This window comes from Lissotriton vulgaris, chromosome 1_1, assembly GCF_964263255.1.
Source record: "Lissotriton vulgaris chromosome 1_1, aLisVul1.2, whole genome shotgun sequence".
NCBI classification, from domain to species: Eukaryota; Metazoa; Chordata; class Amphibia; order Caudata; family Salamandridae; genus Lissotriton; species Lissotriton vulgaris.
The window spans coordinates 505097351-505117698 of NC_141685.1; the positions used below are offsets into that span (position 1 = coordinate 505097351).

A 20348-nucleotide genomic window follows, 5' to 3' on the forward strand; every position below is an offset into this window, starting at 1 on the left:
CGGTGCTACCAGTGAACAGGGGGGGAAAAAACTGTGGGAAGGAAGCATGTGGGCGCTAGCAGGGTCTAAGCAGGGGGATACTGGCGATGGGTGTCGGGGCTTAGAGACATGGAAGATGCCCAGTGCGCTGGACTCCCAGGTGGCCAGTGTAGTGAGACCTGTGAGTTCCGACAGTGTGTCGTGTACCGCCCGCCAAAAGGGATGAAGGTTGGGACAACTCCAAAACATGTGACGGAAATCTGCGGCAGGGGAGCAGCATCTGGGGCATAGGAATGGTGTGGAGGGATAGAACTTCTGCAATCGCGCTGGAGTGAGGTATGCCCTGTGTAGTATATAGTATTGGATATTTTTGAAGCGGGCGTTCCTAGAGACGCGTTTTGGGGCCTCAAGTGCTTTAGTCCACTCTGAGTCGTGTAGAGCGCGACCTATGTCCTCCTCCCATGTAGCACGTAAGGTCGTCAGGGGAGCGTGTGAGAGTTCCCGGATGGATTTATATAGCCAGGTGACTAGGTGGCGTCCCACCCCCATATGCAGGATAGCATGTATTACTGGATGCGTGTCTGGCTCGGCAGTTTGGAGATTAAAATGGGGCCGGTATCCATCGAGCAGCTGCCTATATCTGAGGAATTGGCCCGGGGGGAGCCCGTATTCAGCGACCAGGCGGTCGAGTGGTTTCAACTGACCCTCCTCGAAGAGCGATTCCAGATCCGTGATGCCACATTGGGACCATTCGGTGAACAGTGGAGCCGTGAAGTAGGAGTCCTGCCTGGGGCTGCCTATCAATGGTAGCAGCGGGGAGTACGGGGGTCTACTGGGGGACAACCGGTGGATCCGCATCATGCACCGGTGCGCTATCGCCACTTGAAGGGGGTATGTGCGCCGTGGCTTGGTGCCCGGGAGGAGAAGACGGGTGAGCTCCGGGGCCGCGATCCTGCCGGTCGAGGTAACAGTCTCCTGAGGGTAACGGTCCGCCGTCCAGTAGGATAGCCATTGGAGCTGTGCCGCGAGGAAATATGACTCGAAGGATGGAGCCCTGAGCCCCCCCTGCGTCGTGGGGAGCTGGAGGGTCTTCAGGGCGACCCTGTGTCGGCCTGCGCCCCAAATAAGGGTCCCTAAGAGGGAGTCAACGTTGCGGAAGAAGGACCTGGGTGGTATCACCGGTAGATTTGTGAAGTGGTAAAGGAGTCGGGGGAGCATCACCATTTTAGCTAGGGCTATCCGCCCTATTGGGGCCAGCGGGAGTTTATTCCAGAAGGCGACAGTCGGGCGCAGACTAGCGAGTACCCTGCAGTGATTACCCTAAAAAATGTCTGCTGGAGAATGGTACAAGCGGACACCGAGGTACCGGGGAGCCTCCGCGGACCATGAGAGTTTATGCGGTCCGAGCTAGACTTCCCGGGGGGGGGCAGGCCCGGGAGTAAGGGGTAGACTGTGGACTTGTCCCAGTTCACCTGTAGTCCCGAGGCATCTGCAAACTGCGCCAGCGTTGCCCCAATGGGGGCTAGGTTTGTTTCAATGTCTCGGACATATATGAGAAGATCGTCTGCGTACATGGATACGCAATGGGTGCCGTCTGCAAGCGGTATGCCCCAGTCCACACCCTCCAGGCACAGCCGAACCGCCAGCGGCTCGACCGCCAGCGCGAATAAGAGAGGCGACAGGGGGCACCCTTGTCTTGTGCCTCGCCGAACTCCAAACGCCGGTGAGATACGTCTCCCGATACGAACTCGGGTGGTTAGATCGGTGTACAGGAGGCGTGTGTACGCCATGAGCGTCGGGCTGATATTGAGGCGCCGCAGGACTGAGAACAGGTAGGGCCAGGTGAGGATGTCAAACGCCTTCTCCAGGTCCATAATGAGGCAGGCGGCACGGGGAAATCTGTCACGCACTTGATCTTGAATATGGAAGACTCGGCGGAGGTTCTGGGAGGTGTTCCTCCCTGGAACAAAGCCGCATTGGTCGGGGTGGACTAGTGGGCGTATGACCTGTGCATATCGATCAGCCAGAATCTTCCCTAGGATCTTACAGTCAGCCGACAGGAGCGTGATGGGCCGATATGACCCCATGTGGAGTGGATCTCTGTGGGGTTTGGGAAAGGTGACAATCACGGATTCCCGCAGTGACTGGGGTAACCTCCCTAGATGAAGAGACGCCCCGAACATCCGTGACAGACGGGGGACCACTAGGGGAGAGAATGTCGAGTAGTATTCTAGTGGGAAGCCGTCCAGTCCTGGTGCTTTATTCCGAGACATGGCACGTATCGCCTGGGTGATGTCAGAGGGAATTATCTTGGCGTCAAGTGTGTGCTTGTCATCATTCGATATTGTGGGCAACGTCAGCGGGTCTAAAAAGTGATCCACAGAAAACGGGGAGTATTGGGCCGGGGTCCCGTATACTTGTGCATAGTGGCGCTGGAATGCCAGGAGGATCTCGGCCTGTGAGCGCACCAGTACACCCTCCGGGTTGATAATATCCGTGATAGGCTTGATTTCGGTGTCCTGCCTCGCCATCCAGGCCAGTAGCGCCCCAGTTTTGTCCCGGTCCTTGTGTACCCTAGAGGCGTAAGCCCTAAAATTGTATTTTCGGAGGTCAGCGCAGGCAGCCTGATACTCCGTCTTAGCCTCGGCCGTGAGCACGGCGTGTTCCTCCGAGTCGTCAGGCCGTTTAGTGAGTGCGGCCAGAGCTTGCTCTGAGGTTAAGAGCGTCCGCTCCAAGGTGCGGCGGACCCCTACTACCTGTTTGATGCATTCTCCCCTTGCCACCACTTTAAACGCGTCCCACTCTACCAGTACCGATGATGCCGTGTTCGCGTTGTGTGTGAAGTAATCTTGTATGCTGGTTTTGTGTGCGTCTCTGAAAACTGGATCTGATAGGCAGTCCCTAGGGAGGCGCCAGGTGGGGACCGGTGGGTGCGGGGGGCGCCAGGCCAGACGAATGATATGTGCGTCATGGTCTGAGAGGATCCGACCTAGGTAGTCTGTAGATGTTATCCTAGGGAGGATTGGTGCAGAGCAGAGGAAACAGTCTAGGCGGACCCGGAGGTTGTGCGGAATCGAGTGGAAGGAGTAAATGCGAGCCAGTGGGTGTAGGTGTCGCCAAGCGTCAGTGAGCGCCCAATGCGTGGTCCATGCCCTGAAGAGTTCTGCCGGTCGGGGGGCCGGGGAGTGTGTGGGGGGAGGATGCGAGCGGTCCAGGGTGGGGTCCAGTGTGCAGTTAAAGTCGCCTCCCAGCACCCACGGAACCGTAGTGAACTGGGCCAAAACGCCCGTGAGGTGATCCCAGAATTTATCCTGATCCGTGTTAGGGGCGTAAATGCTGCCAAGGAGTACTCCCTGTCCATCAAGTATTCCCTCCAGAAGCGCATACCTGCCCTCTCTATCCACCACCCGCCGGAGCACCCGGAAGGGAGTACCTGGTCTTACCCAGATTAACGCGCCACGCGCAAACGCTGAATATTGTGTGGCACAGAAGATCCCTCGCCATTTGGCCTGCAAACGAGTGAGTTCAGTAGCATTAATGTGTGTCTCCTGCAGAAATGCTATACTGGCTGACATACGCTTAATGTAGGAGTATACAGAGTAGCGCTTACTGGGCGTGTGTAGCCCCCGTACGTTTAGTGTAAGGATATTAATGTCTGAGCGTGGGACTGCCATTCCTAGGGTGACGTGGTTGGGAGAGGGGCCCCCCTACAGCTCCCGTGAGCCGCCCGTGTGTGTGTGTCACATGTGCTCCTGCGCGCCAAGCTTCCATAATCGTGGGGGGGGGGGGAACTAGGGGGATGAACAACAACTAGAACCTTGGGTGGGTAACAGTCCCAATACTGAGGATACGTCACCGGGGGTGTCATATCCAAACTAGTGTCCCACTAGGGGAGAAATACAACAGATATCTGCGGGGGTGGCAGCGTGTGTCGCTGCTGGGCCTGTACGCGGGTCAGGCTCTAGCAGGAGAAATGTCTATCGCTCGCTAGCGCATACATTCATCTGGCAAAGCAGTCTAGGCTCCTAGACGTCGCGCAATACAGTAGGCAACCATGAGAAGGATATAGCAGTTGACAGTTCAACCTTCACGAAGAGGTGGTAGGCTGGCTGGCCAGGGCAGCGTCCAGTGTGAGTGCCACAACGAGGGGGGAGGAAATTGGGCCAAATCCCGACATTGTCCCATCACTGTCTCGATCTTTCTCAGGGGTGAACAGGTGCGGCTGGCCCTCCAGGTCCGAAGCCGGGGGTGACGTGTGCAGCTCGGTCACCGCCCGTAAGGCATCTCGTCGCTCCTGCATGATTTGCGTGAGGTCGGGTGAGCCCGTGGGGGGAGGATGCCTGGCTCTTGGGGCGGCCTGATCGGGCGCGGCTCGCGCCCCGTCTTCTGGATCGTCTGGAGTTGTTGTTGCGTGTCCTCTGGGGTCCGGGTTTAGGGATCAGCGGGCAATGAAATTCAGTCCAATCCTGCGCGTCCGCCGCCGTATTGAAGAAGAGGGCTTTCCCTTTGTGGATCACTTTAAGGCGGGCCGGGAACAGCAGGGAATATTGAAGATCGTTTGCGCGGAGGCGCCTCTTGACTTCCAGAAATGTGGATCGTTGCTGTTGGACCTCTCGGGCGTAGTCCGGGAACACCATGACGTGTTGGTCTTCCACCTGCAGGGGACCCGCCGTCCGGGCCGCACGGAGCACCGCGTCCCGGTCTCGGAAGTGCAGGAATTTAGCTAGCATGGGTCGTGGAAGAAGGCCGGGCTTGGGTGCCCGGGCCGGGACCCTGTGGGCCCTCTCGATGGAGAAGTATGGTGACCGTTCGCAGTCCGGGGTGAACGATTTAGTCCAGGATTCCATGTAGGTCAGAGGGTCCGAGTTTTCAATCCCCTCCGGTAGGCCCAGGATGCGGATGTTACATCGTCTCGAGCGCCCCTCCAAATCCACTGTGCGCTCCTCTAGGGCCGCCACGCGGCGCAAGACCTCCTGCATGTCCGCCTCCTGCGACTTCACCGCGGGTTGTAACTCGGTCACGATCCGCTCTCCCTCCTTCACCCTGTCTGCCAGCTTACGGTGTTCATCACGGATTAAGCTAATGTCCGTTGTCAGGGTGCCCAATCTCTCTTCCATCGAAAGGCGAGAAATTTCGATTGCCGCCAACACCTGATCCAACTTCGCCGATAGCGTAGGGTCGGTTTGCGACGCATTGGCTTGCGTCCACGTCCTTGTGTGTGGCATCTTCTCGATGGCCGTTTCAGGGACAGCCGTCACCTGAGAGGCCTTCGGTTTCCCCATGGGTGCTGCCGATAGGGCCCCCGGATCGTCGTGTGCCTCGGGTGCGGCAGGCCGTCGTCTCACAGCGTCACCGGGTAGGTGGCAGCTCAGTGCCGATCGGCTCCCTTAGTCCCCCCCCGGCTCCAAGGCGGGGTCCGTTTCACTCCGGGGAACCCCCACCAGGGGTGTCAGAGGTGGTGTGCGGCCGCCGGGGCTGGCAGGGCCGATTGCAGGGGGGTCCTGTGGGCGTCCTCTCCCCCCCATGGTGAGGGCGCAAGTTATTGTTACCTTAGGGCACGTGTTCTAGTTACTAGAGATAACTATGACTGCTGAATTTCTATGGTTCTGTGTGTTTGAACTCTGAACCTCACTATAATGTCCCTGTAAACTTTGTAATGGTTTTTACATTGTATTTCCTAACTATAACATCCCAGTAATCTTTTGGTTTTTTTCAGTGAAATTCTGTTTTTATAATGTTATTTCCTAACTACAACGTTCCTGTAACATGGGTGTGTTTGTGGGGGTCGGAGTGGTTGTGTGGGTGTTTGGGTATGTGGTGAGTGAGAGTGCGTGTGACTGGGTGTGTGCGTTTGGGGAGGGGTTGTGTGGGTGTGTGAGTAGGTGTGTGACTGGGTGTGCGAGTAGTTTCGTTGGTCTGTGAGTGGGCGTGCAAGTAGCTGTATGGGTGTTTGTTATTGCGTGGGTCTGCAAGTGGTTTTGTGGGTCTGTGAGTGGATGTGTGAGTGGCTGTATGGGTGTGTGAGTGAGGTGGGGTTCTGTGAGTGGTTATGTTTTTTTTAATAGCGGTCTGGATCCACAGATCCATCCAAATTATTGAGAAAGTGTGAGGGTCCAGGAAGATCCATGAATCCGCACGTAAAAAAATTAAATGGACAATTTCTTGCCCAGGAGGGGTCCCTCACAGACCGCACCCCCTAATCAGTCCCTATGGATCTGGAAACCTCTACCTTGACATCCTATTACAATTGTCCCTGGTGGCTTTTCTATAACATTACATGATCACCAGGACAGACTGGAAATCAAAATCATCCCAGGCAAAAATGTTCAGTCCACTCACACACAGCAGGAGACCACGTTTAGGAGCTTTCATGGTTGGGTCCACCTCCAAAACATCACCCTGAACTATAGTCTCCCGGGAAAATACCAGAAGTGAAGAATGATCATTCTGGCCCTGAACAGGTAAATGGTATTGAAAGAGATGAAGTGGCCTTCATACGCACCAGTCACAATCTTAAAACCTGGGATGCCAGGTCAGCCTTCATTCTTCAAACAGATAGTAAAGTGCCACTATGTTTAGTTAGGATAGAGCCCAAATTAACAGACTATTTACACATGATGGAGCATGTACCCATATCCAAGAATTCGTCTGAGGATTGGTTTACAAAATGGTCATTGAAAGAGGAGTCTGGGTGAAAAATTAAGTTATCAAAGCAGGTATGGAAGATGTGCTGCCTCTGTCAGGGACAGTAGCGGAAGAGAAAGTGGAAAATGAGTAAAGATCAATGAATTAATAAAGCAGTTTGTAATACAGTTTGGAGTGAAGTAGAGCACAGAGGATAAATATATTTCAAAGAAAGCAAAACATTATTACTAAATGGGAGGGGAGTGTATGAGGTGAATTGCTCTTATGTTCAGAGAAAATTGTATCATTTGACTCTACAAAAAAAGGCATTGCTGAAGCCTTATATTCTTATTCTTGGTATTCCATAAAAGAGAAGCAAAAGGAAAATCGGAGTGAAATACTGGTGGTGAGTATGTTATTGTATGCTGGAAACGTGCTTCTTTTAGTGATAGTGAATAAAGACTTAAAACGCGTAAAGTAATAGAAAGTGGGTGGTAAATTCAGGCAGCTCATGGAAAGGACAATTTTATTGGCCCTGTGTACTATATACACACCACACAACTTAAAGTATGCCATTTTCATGGTAGATATTTGCAGTAAGTACACAGCAGTGAAATATCTAGTAGGATCTAATACCAAAATTGATGGGTTGATTATTAAAAGGAGCCAGAGTTTACAGTGCATGAAATTGGTGTGCAATGTCTAAACAAAAAGGATTTTAAAAAAATGTAAAGTTCATGCGCATAAAAGGACAATTAGTCATGTATCATTGAAAAAGCAATGGATTAGCAGAACCAGAATCATTAGGAATGAATGCATCCAGAGAAAAACTATAGTGAAAAGGTATATGGTGGAAGCACTTAACACTCAAAATCCCATATCTGGGTTATCTTGTTTATGACAAATTAAGAGCTGTGTCAAGACAAAATATCTGTGTATGTATCCTACATGATTGCAGAAATGTAGGAATGGGCGGTAAGAAGAAGAGCATGAAAAGGAAGGCTGTGAAGAATCCATAGTGCAGGAAAAGTTGAAACATTGCTGTTGAGACAAAAGCCACTATTCAGCTCGAAAAAAAGCATGAAGTCCATTTGAGATGAGAGTTTTCTTTCCTGCTAAACATTAGAGGTCTCCTCTGAGGACTGTGACACTCAACAGGGGCACATGCCTTTAAAATTCTATCCTGTGTGAGACTGCCTACAGGCTCTTCCCAGATAATGGTCTAACTTATCTAAGTAACCAGGGCCTGTTGAATTCATTCAACAGAAAGGGAATTGAATGGTGGAGTGTAGCTGGATCAGCGTTCTAGCTGGTTCACCTCAGTGTAAGAGATGAAGGGGTGGTTGAGGGTTCGTGAATGGGAGATACCATTGGCCAATTACTTTGTTTAGTAAAGTTTTCTGTCATGATGAATGGCAACAATTTATTGAGCCTCTTCCTGTTGTGTTACTGGTCTCTAAGGCAATGGCACTAGATGCAGAGCTGTGTCCGAGAGTGAATTCAAAAGCCACATTGACCAGTCCAAACTGATCTGACAAGTGATCCTTGCCTTTATAGCTTGTGAAAATGTTTTGTACACAGACACGGCCATCAAACCACATACAACGTTTGAATTGCTCCTTTTCATCTAGAATGCGTTTACACTTGGGAATGCTTTGTGATGCATTTCTGTTGAACCTTGAGATGAAATGGACTACTCAACCACCTGCATGTAGGTTCAAAATGCTCCTGTCAGATGGAGCTAACCAGACACAAGGTAGACCTGCACTGACTACATCATCTATGTAAAGGATTAATCAACACACCAAAGTCGCCCAATAGAAAGGATATCTACACTGTCAAGCTGGCCATGAATAAGGGTGATCCAAGTACACCATCATCTGTGTTGTATATCTGCAATGTCCCCTGTATTTCATGAGCAGGCACCAATGCAGATCAACCTAGTTCCTGGGTGCCTCTAGTGCAAGAGTGAGAAGCAGCCTAATTTGACACTAATTGCATGTCTGATTGGTTTGGCTGAAGATGGTCATATTTATTCTAAAACACTATGATCAATTTTTATTGCCCATACAGTTTTAGAGAAACCAATTTTGAAGTTGCAGTCAGAATCCTAACCCAAATTCCAATTTCCAGTAGGAACCAGTAAAGCTGTTGGTATCGGTGGATGCAACCGGTTCTGCGTGTACCACCGGAATATCTCAATGCAAACCGTATGTTTCAAAATACAGGCCCTTGATTTTAGGTTACACTGGGAATACACTTAGTGAGGGCTGGTCTACCATTTCATTTGTCACCACTGAATTACCTGGATGGAGTGTCATAACTGGACACCACTGACTACACAACATTAACATTATTGCAGATCGTGGAACTACTCATGTGATGGATGGCATCCTAGAAGCTGGGCATTGACCCACCATAACCCTTGAATTCTCAAGGTCCCGAGTCCAGCATCTGTTTCTGTCTGGATACGGACAATATTAAGGGCTACTGGCTGTTTTACACTATTGAGTATATAATCTGAAATAATCTGAGCTTATGGAACATTGCATTTTATGGAATACTACCTTAGTGTTCCATAGAATGCCGCATGACCTAGAGTGGAATGTTAACATTCAATGGTAGACATTTGAGACGTTTTACAGAGGATGAGAGGATGTGATGGATGCAGCTCTGTTTATTGGAATAAAATATAATAAAGACGCCACCCCAAATTTAAGGAAGGTTACTACAAGTTTATGATAGGGATGAGCGGAGTGAGGCTGTAGAGGAACCCACTACGAGTCAAGAAGTACAGAGCTACAGAGTTCTTAATCCTCATATCAGATAAGTAAAATTACAATCTATTATCACCTGGACCTGGATACACTTGAAGTGTTGTTACTAGGTACAAAGCTAGTTCTGTGAATTGTGAGGTGCTCAATTTAACAGGCGTTTCATCGCTTGTTTTCTTGGCCTCATGTGTTCCAGGATTATAATTTACATGCAGCGTGTATTCCACAAACATAAGTGCACAGCATCTGACGCATAGACGCTCTGGTGTGGGTTTCGTTGGAGGCCATTTTAGATTCTGAAGTCTTGCTCAGAATAACACTCCGCTGCGACGGCGTACATTTTTAAGCACGTACGGAGCCGTTTTTAAATAGGTTTTTTTTTCTTCACAAGATAGCGCTTGTGCCGCACTTGCCCTGTTTAACTTTTCCAGGTGTCACGAGGCGAGGGAGATCCGGGAAGATGGTGATCAAACTGTGGACTGGTGGGACGTGACATCCACCAATTCCCCTATTCTTTTCCAGCAGCAAGATGATTGGAATTGGCCCGGTAAAGGCACACAGGAAGAAGACGACGAACACTGGTACGGCTCCTTTAACTGGGAGGCAGATCCTGTGGAGCACACCACCAGAGATGACGTCACAGAGTTGCTTCCAACAAGAGAGTGGAGAATCCGGAAGAAGGCGTGTGGTATCACTGAAGCAGGGGAGGAAGGCCAGTTAGAGAAGGACATACGAGGAGAGGAGTGGAGGCGATAGACTGAAGGAGATGAAGCGAAGCAGCATCGAGGAGCAAGAGAGCCAGGAGACCAACAGCACCACGAGTCCCCCACCCGCGCTCCAGTAGGACAAGGCTCTGGCAGGTACGAGTGGTTTACGGGTTGGGTGGGGAGGAGGCAGAGACCCGACACTTAGGGCATAAGCACCCTGCTGGTCCCACCCCAGGTTACCCATTCACGAGCACCTCACTCACTAAGTTAGACGCGCTGCACTGGATGTGTGGTCCTTCACCCCCTTTCATGATTCTATATTCTAATTCTATTACAGGACCGGAGGCTTCAGATTATGCTTCTCTTTCTTTACTGTAAATTTCACAGCAGCCAATAAACATACAGTTTCATGAAAATAAACTACAAAGACCATGATGCTCAGCCTAAGCCACGCCTCCTTAGCCATCATAAGAGCCCTGGTAACAGTCCCAGCCTCCTCGTTCTTTGCTGCTCACATAGCAAGAGATAAGTGCTATGCTCCTTTACTCTATGTATAATTGATTGACTGATTTATGCGCTTGATATAGTGTTTGCGATTGTTTGCTCTTGATTTACCTGATTAAGGTGAAGTGTGCTGTACCTTTTGGTCGCGTTGTTTTTATTGTATTGACATTGTATTTTTCTTGTTTGCGGGTGCTCCCGCGCTCTGGAGACTCGGTTGGGTGCCGCTGCAGCGGCAGTGTGAGGAGTGCTTCGGCGCTCAGATTAGGAGCTCTGCTCCTTGGCTTGTGTTCCCTCGCGCCTCAGTGCGCTAAGTACCCGCCCGCGCTGCGGTGCTTATCGCTCCCCAGACGGCGCTTCTGCCGGGCTGCGGACGGCGCAGGGCTTCCCTAAATCGCCCGGACGCTTTGGGCTACACACGTTTTCAGCCGTTTTTCCACCGTTTTACACCGCGTTTTTTGTATTAGCTGGTGGAAAGAGACGCCTAACAGGCTGTAATCAATAGTTTGCCTCCTGGGAGTGAGCACACTCTCCTTATAACTACTCTTCTTGGCTCCTACGCCCTTTGGGCTGTAACAATCCGACTACAGCACTGCTGAGGGGGTCTGGTACTGACTTCTTGATAATTGACTGTGTGCAGTGGGGCTGACCCCCCCCCCCCTGTACTTCTCTTCCTGGTTTAATATATATTACCCCACTGTGTGTGTTGATTATGGAGGAGTGGGTGTACTTTGACGAGGAGGCGGGGGAAGAAACTTATGAGGAGCAGCCTGCTGCTGCTGTGGAGGACAAGATTGTTGAGGCCTTAGACGCTTCGGTGCAAGCCTCAGTCAACAAGGCAGTAGAGAGCACAGTGCGTACAACTGTGCAACAAGCATTGGCGGCTGCACTGAAGTCAATTACTAAGCAGCTGGAAAATTTTGCAAAACGCCATGGGTTTACAAAAGATAAGACCATTAAAAAGGCTCCACCAGCTACTGAGGCAGGCGTCAAGGACCAATGGCCACATTCCGGTGCGTTAAGTTCCCTTCCATCAGCATCTGGGAAAGATCATGCATACACTGGTAGTGGCAAAGCTAAGAGTAAGCAGAAGTATGTAGACACAGACACTACTACTACCACAGGCACTGATACTACGGATACGGACGAAGAACCTCCCCAAAGAAGAGGGCAAAGAAATCCAACTCTTCAGCTTCAGATCTCCTCCTAATACTCCCTTTACATTTAACCCCAACGAGATTGTTAATCCTAGATCCTCAGATTGGGTTCCGGCTCCCGCCGTGGCGGAATACCTTCACGAAAATATTAGAAAGGGGTTTGATAAAGAAGTTCATAATCGCCTCTGGTCTAAATGCCCTCGTCCCGACCTTGCCCATAGGGTGGCGGAGACTCCAGAGATTGACGTAAGTCTACTTACCTTTCTGAAAAAGTTCGCAAAGGACCCTAAGAAAGGGATCGACCGAGCCTGGCGCGGTTGCCAGGATAAAATGCTTGATGTGGGAAGACCTTTGGCGAAGATCCTGGAGATGGCCTTGCAGGCCAAGGAATCCAACGTGCCCGTAGATCCCAACATCTTAGCAGGCTGGACCCAGCGTGAGATTTGTTTGTTAGGGAACACTAATTGTGCCTTATCCACGGAGCGACGTGAATCACTCCTAATGCGAATGGACTCTAATCTGACTGAGCTTGCGACAGCAGAACCTGGACCCTTGGCTGAGGGCAATCTATTTGACGATCGTTTTATGAAAGAGGTCTCCCAAGTATGTGGGCACCTTCACTACGTTGGATAAAGCCCAATCCGGGATTAAGCGTGTGCTTCAACAATACCTTTTTAACAGGGCCGGACGAGGTAGGGGATGCTCGCCAGGCCGTTTCGCCAATCAAGGTCCCCCCAGAGGTGATTTCGGACGTGGTCGAGGAGACTGTGACTCGACCAGGGGTGGCACATTTTACCCCACACGACGTCGGTTCTCCAAAGGCAGATACCCGGGAGGAGGCAACAGGGCAGGTTTCCACGCCCAGAATTCCACAGGTGAGCGCACTAGACTGTTTCCACATTCCATTGGTGGGTCACACAACACACTTCATTCACAATTGGAGTCTCCTGACCCAGGACGCGTGGGTCTTGCAAACCGTGCAGGGGTTTCAGCTAGAGTTTTACGAAACACCAAGACAGGTTACCATTTTTCCCAACAAGAGAGAGTTTGTATAGACAACGAGATAGAAGAATTGCTGCACAAACCCGCCATCGCGGTGTGCAATTACAGTCCACACGGGTTTTGCAGCAATATCTTTCTGGTCCAGAAAAGGGGTGGAGGTCACAGACTAGTTTTGAATTTGAGGGAATTCAATTACTTCCTGGTCTACAATCATTTCAAGATGGAGGGAATCCATCTGTTGACAGATCTGCTGCGTCAAGGCGATTGGATGGTCCGCTTGGACCTCAAGGACGCCTACCTATCTATTCCCATTTATCCTCCTCATCGCCGATTCCTTCAGTTTCAGTGGAACAGACGATGGCTCGAATTCTCGGCCCTTCCTTTCGGGCTTTCCTCGGCGCCCTGGTGCTTCACCAAGGTGATGAAGCCGATGGTGGCGCATCATCGAGAACATGGAGTTCGGTTAATAATATATCTGGACGACATCCTGATCATGGCCCAGAGTCCAGATCTGGTGACGCAAAACTTGCAAGCCCTGATCCCGTCTCAGTCGATGGATTTTCTAGGGTTTGTGATCGAGTCTCAGAGGGCGCAGTTAAGTCTCCCGAAGTCCAAATTGAAGGACCTGAAGAAGGAGAGTGTAGCTCTTCTCAGCAAGCAAATGATCTCGCTCAGGATGGTCGCCAGAGTAGTGGGCTTATTGGCGTCGTCAGTTCAAGCGATATTTCCAGGCCCCCTTCACTACAGGGCGTTACAGAGATTCAAAATTCAACACCTTCAAAGAGGTCTGGCTTATTCGGACCTGGTCCCTCTGTCGCAGGAGGTGAGAGACGAGATGCGTTGGTGGTTGAGCACGTGGAAGCGTGGAACGGCAGAGCCATCTTCGGCTCGCTGCCCGAAGTAGTCATCGAGTTCGACGCCAGCCGTTGGGGCTGGGGAGCGCGCTTTGGCGAGGTTTCCACAGGAGGAAGGTGGTCTCCGCAAGAGCTGGAGTTACACATAAATTGTCTAGAGCTCCTCGCAGGCTCCTTCGCAATCAAAACCCTCTCCCCGCAGAAGACCTCGTGTTGCATCCTCCTTCGGATGGACGTCATCTTTGCGGTGCGTTACATAAACAAGCTAGGAGGGACGAGATCGTCCATGCTGGTGGAGATAGCCAAGGATTTTTGGCATTATTGTCTCAGTCAGCAGATCACAGTTATAGCAGAGTATATTCCGGCACAGTCCAACGTGTTAGCGGACTGGAACTCGAGACATCTTCGGGATTACAGCGATTGGCAGCTGATTCCCAGCATGTTCAAATGGCTTCAGGACCTATGGGGTCCCTGCCAGATCGACTTATTCACATCCAGACTGAACCGCCAGTTGCCCAGGTTTTTCAGCTGGAGGCCAGACCCAGCGGCGGAAGCAACTGATGCCTTTCTGCAGGATTGGTTGGGGGTAGTGAACTATGCTTCCCCCTCCCTTTCTTCTCATCCCACAAGTGACCTCTCACATTCCCAAACAGAAGGCAGAGGTGGTCCTAGTGACGCCTCTGTGGAGATCGCAGCCTTGGTTCCCAATGCTGTTGGGGATGTGCTGCGACCTCTCCAGGATGCTCCCCTGGTCGGCGTCTCTCCTCCTAGGACCCCTAGGGGAACAGCATCCATTGATTCGGTCTCAGCGAATCTCGCTGATGGCATGGAGGCTTTCAGGCAACAATGGAATTTGCCTGGAGTTTCAGGAACGGCTAGCGACTTTATCAAACAGGCCTGGGCCCCTTCCACGAGAAAAAGGTATTCTTCAGCCTGGAAGGGCTGGTTATGTTGGTGCGTGGAACGGGATTTGGATCCCTTGGGGACAGGACTTTCCCATGTCGTGAATTTTTTGTCTGACAAGGCGGCCAGCGGTTTGTCCTATAGATCAGTGAATAATTTCCGGTCGGCCATTTCCGCGGGGCACACCCTCATTGACGGGAAACCAGTGGGTACGCACCCTTTGGTATGCAAACTCCTCAAGGGCATACGTGTCGCAAACCCTCCCAAACCCAAGTAATCTGGGCTATGGGATGTTTCTTTAGTGATCAAACTTCTTGATAGTTGGCCTTCTAATGACTCACTTTCCAGGAAGCAGTTGTCGGCAAAATTGGCTATGATATTATGCTTGTCAGCTTGCAGGAGATTGTCGGATGTACGTGCATTGGATGTTACAGGTAGAGTATTTACTCCGGAGGGAGTTTCTTTTACCATTACAGGTCGTACAAAAACACTTTCTAGACAAGTTGATTATAATGCTTTTCCTAGTAATGCCAAGTTATGTGTCGTCCAATGCTTGAAAGCCTACGAGGAGTGTACCCGTTCTTTGAGAACGACTGGGGTCACGCAGCTTTTGATTGCTGTACAAAAGCCATTTAAACCTGTGTCCTCCTCCACTATTGCGAGGTGGCTGAGATTTATCATGAAAGAGTCTGGAGTTGATGTTCAACTGTTTGGGGCGCACTCTGTGCGGGGTGCTATGGCTTTAAAGTCATATTTGTTAGGAGCTAATATTCAGGATATTATGCATTGTGCTGATTGGTCGTCTGAATCGACATTCAAACAGTTTTATTATAAGCCGGTGGGAGATATTGCATCTGTTGTCTTTGATAAAGCGTTAAACTAGCATAATCTGAAGCCTCCGGTCCTGTAATAGAATCAAAAATTAGCTAGCATTCGCGCCAAGAATTTTCAATTCTATTAAGGACACGGAGGCGAGGATTATCCCACCCGGCTATGTTCAATGTATGATCACGCTTACCCACCCGTTATTATATGTTTGATGCTGGTTTTATACAGGAGTTACAGGTTGTTTATATTTCTTTCTAGGTAATGACAAGAAAAATGACTGAAGATTCTTTCGTTGAAGACTGAAGTTGGAAAGCTTTTCCCGGTTATTCCATGTTGGAGACTATACTGAAGTTGGAACGTTGTTCCCTGTTATTCCATGTTGGAGACTAATATAGACTTTTCATTATTGGACTTATTCTGCATGTTTGTGCAAAGAAAGAGGAGACTGGGACTGTTACCAGGGCTCTTATGAAAGCTAAGGAGGCGTGGCTTAGGCTGAGCATCATGGTCTTTGTAGTTTATTTTCATGAAACTGTATGTTTATTGGCTGCTGTGAAATTTACAGTAAAGAAAGAGAAGCATAATCCTTGCCTTCGTGTCCTTAATAGAATTGAAAATTCTTGATGCGAATGCTAGCTAATTTTTGATTCCCGACACTTACAACACACTTTCTTTTTGTCTCACGGACACTGCTTCACCGGAACCACTGACCCCCGTAGGAGCGGATGCTGAGGTGGAGATTGCCAGAAGACGCGGACGGCGGGGATAAGAAGTCATTATCCCCACCATTGTTAAAAGGACTGGCCACCAGGCGAAGGCATGTGTTATACCAAATAAAACCTTCCTTATCAAGACCTAGTCTCCTGCCCTATCATTCCAACCCGCAAGAACTGGTGGAGAATGTGGGCATAGCCACGTCTGTCTGTAACCCCGAGATGGATCCATTGATACAACACCTGGTGAAGGGCCAGGACAAGCTAGAATGTGCCGTGGAGCAGCAAACTACATCTGCCCAGGCAGATAGGGATGTCTTTAAGGATACCATAGACGCACAGATGGAGGGAATGCAAAAGATGCTCACCGAACACCCAAAAAGATACCCCATGGACCCTCAGGAATCTCGTTGCAAAGATTTGTGTTGGGTGAAGACCCCAATGTCTTTTTGCTCAATTTCGAAAGGGCAGCCCAGGCCTGTGGCTGGCCCATAGAAAAATGGCTTTCCTTCTTAGCGCCGCTCTTGACAGGCGAAGCCCAAGCCACCTACCAGGTGGCGAACACCACTGGTGGTACACCATATGCCACCATCAAAGAGATTATACTGGATCATCTGGGCCTTGACGCCAAAGCCTATAGGGTGCGCTTCCGTAGGGAAAAAGGCACCCCAGAAGAAAACCCCAAGACATTGTTTTTTCGCTTGAAGATGGCGGCTGATAAATGGTTAACTCCTACCGAGAGCACGGAAGATGAGATAATGGATAAAATATACCTGGAGCAGTACTTAGACGCTCTCCCTTTCAACACACAGAAATGGATTCGCCAACATACTAACTTAACCACGGGGCAAGCCATCAAAATGGCTACCACCTACTCCCGTGCCCAGCCTAGACCCTCAGGGTGGGAAATGGAGAAAATGTCCCGGCACGAACCTGTGAAGTTCAAGAAGAGAACCCAAGGCATCCCAGAAACTGTTAAACCAAGATCTGGTAAACCAGAGATACCAGCTTTCAAGGGGCCCCAATGTTTTGAGTGCAGGACTGGGGTCACATCGCCCGCTTGTGTCCCAGACAGAAACCTATGGAAGAACCTATAGAAGTGGGATACATACCCAAGTACATCCTCTCCACCGCTGAGATGGGGAGCGCCTTCCATGTGAGATTTAAGGTGAATGGGAAGACAGTAAATGCCCTATTAGATTCCGGTTGCAGACAGTCCGTAATACAGGGTGTTCTTCTACACCCCTCCCAGATTGTACCCGACACCATAGTCCATATTAGGTGTATGCATGGGGACGTCAAGACCTACCCAGTAGCTTCCGTGTATCTTGCCCTCTCAGACGACAGGTCCTATCACATCAGGGTAGTTGTTTTAGAGAGCTTACCTGAGGAGCTAATAATAGGGAAGGACAACCCCAAATGTCTGGAATTGTTCTTTCAAACTATACAAACCCAGAAAATAGAGGTGGGGTCAGGGGGGGTCGTGGACAACTCCATGCCAGCCCTGGTAACACCTGATCCCTGGTTGCTGAATAGAAGTTTCAAGTTTGCACAGGCAAAAGATGAGACTCTTCTCAACGCTTGGGAGCAGGCACGCAGGACCCTGGCCAACCCCAGCCCTACCTTTCCCTGGTCCTTATTAGCGAGGGTCTACTGTATCGTCAGGGTTCCTCCAATGACCCCCAACAACTACTGGTACCCCTTTACTTTAGAGACCAAATACTTTTTTGTTTTGGCCTGGGGCGTATAAAGACATAAAAACACACTGCCAAACATGTGAGATATACCAGAAAAAGAACACACACACCGCCCCTCAGCCATACCTTTTCAACCCCTCCCGATAATCGGTATACCTTTTGAGAGAGTGGGGATGGATTTGATAAGGCATTGCCAAAAACCCAAAAAGGAAACCAGTATGCTCTAGTAATAGTCGACTATGCCACCCGATACCCGGAAGCATTTCCCCAAAGAACACCCACCACTCATGGTATCACGGAAAAACTCTTAGAACTATTCTCTAGAGTGGGTTTTCCCAAGGAGATCCTGACCAATCAGTTACCCCATTTCTGTCTCTGGTCATGAGGGAGGTATGCCGAACGTTGAATCTGCGTCACGTCAGAACTTCGTTATATCCTAGAAGACCACACTGAAAAAGAGGATCACAGTAAACGGCAAGAAATGGGATCAACTGTTGCCCCTTGCGTTATATGTCATATGAGGCCAAGTGCAAAGGGCTGCTCGTCCTTTAAAATATTATATGGGCGACAACCCAGAACATTACTAGAAATGACAAAAGAGGCCTGGGAAAAGGAGGAAGTGGAAGAAGCATGAGGAATGTTGGAATATACACAAGCACTGAAATCCAAGATCGAAAACTAAGGGATCTGACGTATTCAAACCTAGAGCAAAGGCAGGAGAAACAGAAAGTATTTTACGCCAAGGGTAAGAAGTGGAGGAGATGGGAGTTCCACGATTGGGTGCTGGGATTGCTTCCCTCTTCCACAAAGAAATTCCAGTCGGAATGGATGGGCCCATACAAGATTGTCGGGACCATCGGGAAGACTACCTACCTGGTGCAGATAACACCTCGGAGAAGCCAGACGCATCATATTAATCCTTATAAAAAATGGCTGGGTCCCCCACCTAGAACAGCACACCTCACTGTACCAACCGATTCTCCCACCACCAGTACACTGGACCAATTGGGGGTCAACTAAGGTCCGAGTACATAAGAAAGCGCTTCCCTCAGAGCGACCCTCACCCCTTTTTTCTTCCTGTTTTCAGACAGCCCCGAAAGAACGACCTTAGCAGAACATTGCATTGAGACGACGCCCGGAAAAACCATAAAACAGCATCCATACAGAATACCAGCTGCTAAAAGAGCAGCCGTCCAAAAAGAAGTCTGCGACATGCTACGGATGAGGGTCATATGACCCTCAAAAAGTGAATGGTACTCACCAATTGTTATGGTCCCCAAACCTGACGGTACCACAAGATTCTGTATGGATTTTAGGGCCCTCAATGCGATTTCCTTTTTTGACGCCTACCCCATTCCCCGCATTGATGAATTGATCGAGAAGTTGGGGGGAAGCCAGATACATCACCACATTAGACCTCACCAAAGGCTACTGGCAAGTGCCCCTAAGGGAAGAAGACAGCCTTCGCAACACCTAATGGCCTGTATGAAATTACGGTGCTTCCCTTTTGGGCTGCATGGAGCACCAGCAATGTTCCAACGCCTTATGAACACAGTGCTCTGATACTGCCAGTCCTTTTCCTCAGCCTATATCGATGATATAGTGGTCTTTAGCCCCGACTGGGAAACCCACTCCATACCATTCTACAAGCCTTACACAACGCAGGTCTACACATCAACTCCGGGAAATCTCGGGTTGGCTATCAGAAAGTGAAATATTTAGGCTATGCGTTAGGGCATGGGATGATAGCGCCACAGGGGGGAAAAGTCAGGGCTATTGTCGAACCCCCTTTTCCCAGTACCAAGAGAGACATGATGGCTGTCTTAGGGTTAATAAGTTACTACAGGCACTTCATACCCCAGTTTTCCGAAGTAGCTGCCCCCCTATCTGATAACCTCCGGAAGGAAGTAAAACCTCAGTGCCTCTTACAGCCCACCAAACAGATGATGAATGAGTTCCTTTCCCTGTAGAAAAACATCACCACTAGTCCTGTGTTGCCCTCCCCTGATTTCACATGTCCCTTTGTTCTCCACACTGATGCCTCTGATTATGGACTGGGGCTGTCCTGTCACAGCTATCGCCTCAGGGGGTAGAACATCCCATCCTGTACAGTAGCCTGAAGCTGTTTCCTAGAGAACTAAAATACCCTACTGTCGAGAAGGAGTGTCTAGCAATAAAATGGGCGGTCGATAAACTTAGATATTACCTAGAGGGCCGCCCCTTCCCCTTATACACAGACCACGCTCCCCTCCATTGGGTGAGCCGGAATATCACTCATAACCCCAGGGTTCTCCGCTGGTTTGTCGCTGCAACCCTTCTCCTTCTCAGTTAAACATCACAAATGGTAGTGCCAACTTCCTCTCCAGGGTATTCTCTCTCCCCGATCGGGAGAATCCGGTTGGAGGGAGACGTGTCACGGGGTGAGGGAGACCAGGGAAGATGGTGATCAAACTGTGAACTGGTGGGACGTGTCATCCACCAATTCCCCTCTTCTTTTCCAGCAGCAGGGTGATTGGAATCGGCCTGGTAAAGGCACACAGGAAGAAGACGATGAACAGTGGTACGACTCCTTTAACTAGGAGGCAGAGCCAGAGGAGCACACCCCCAGA

At 50.0% G+C, this 20348-nt stretch overlaps 1 protein-coding gene across 3 annotated transcripts in view; it reads right to left on the reverse strand.

Moving 5' to 3' along the window:
* The window catches only part of CRYZ (crystallin zeta), a 326836-nt gene that overhangs the window by 214425 nt on the left and 92063 nt on the right, over positions 1-20348 (reverse strand). The gene's annotated exons all lie outside the window — the stretch shown is intronic.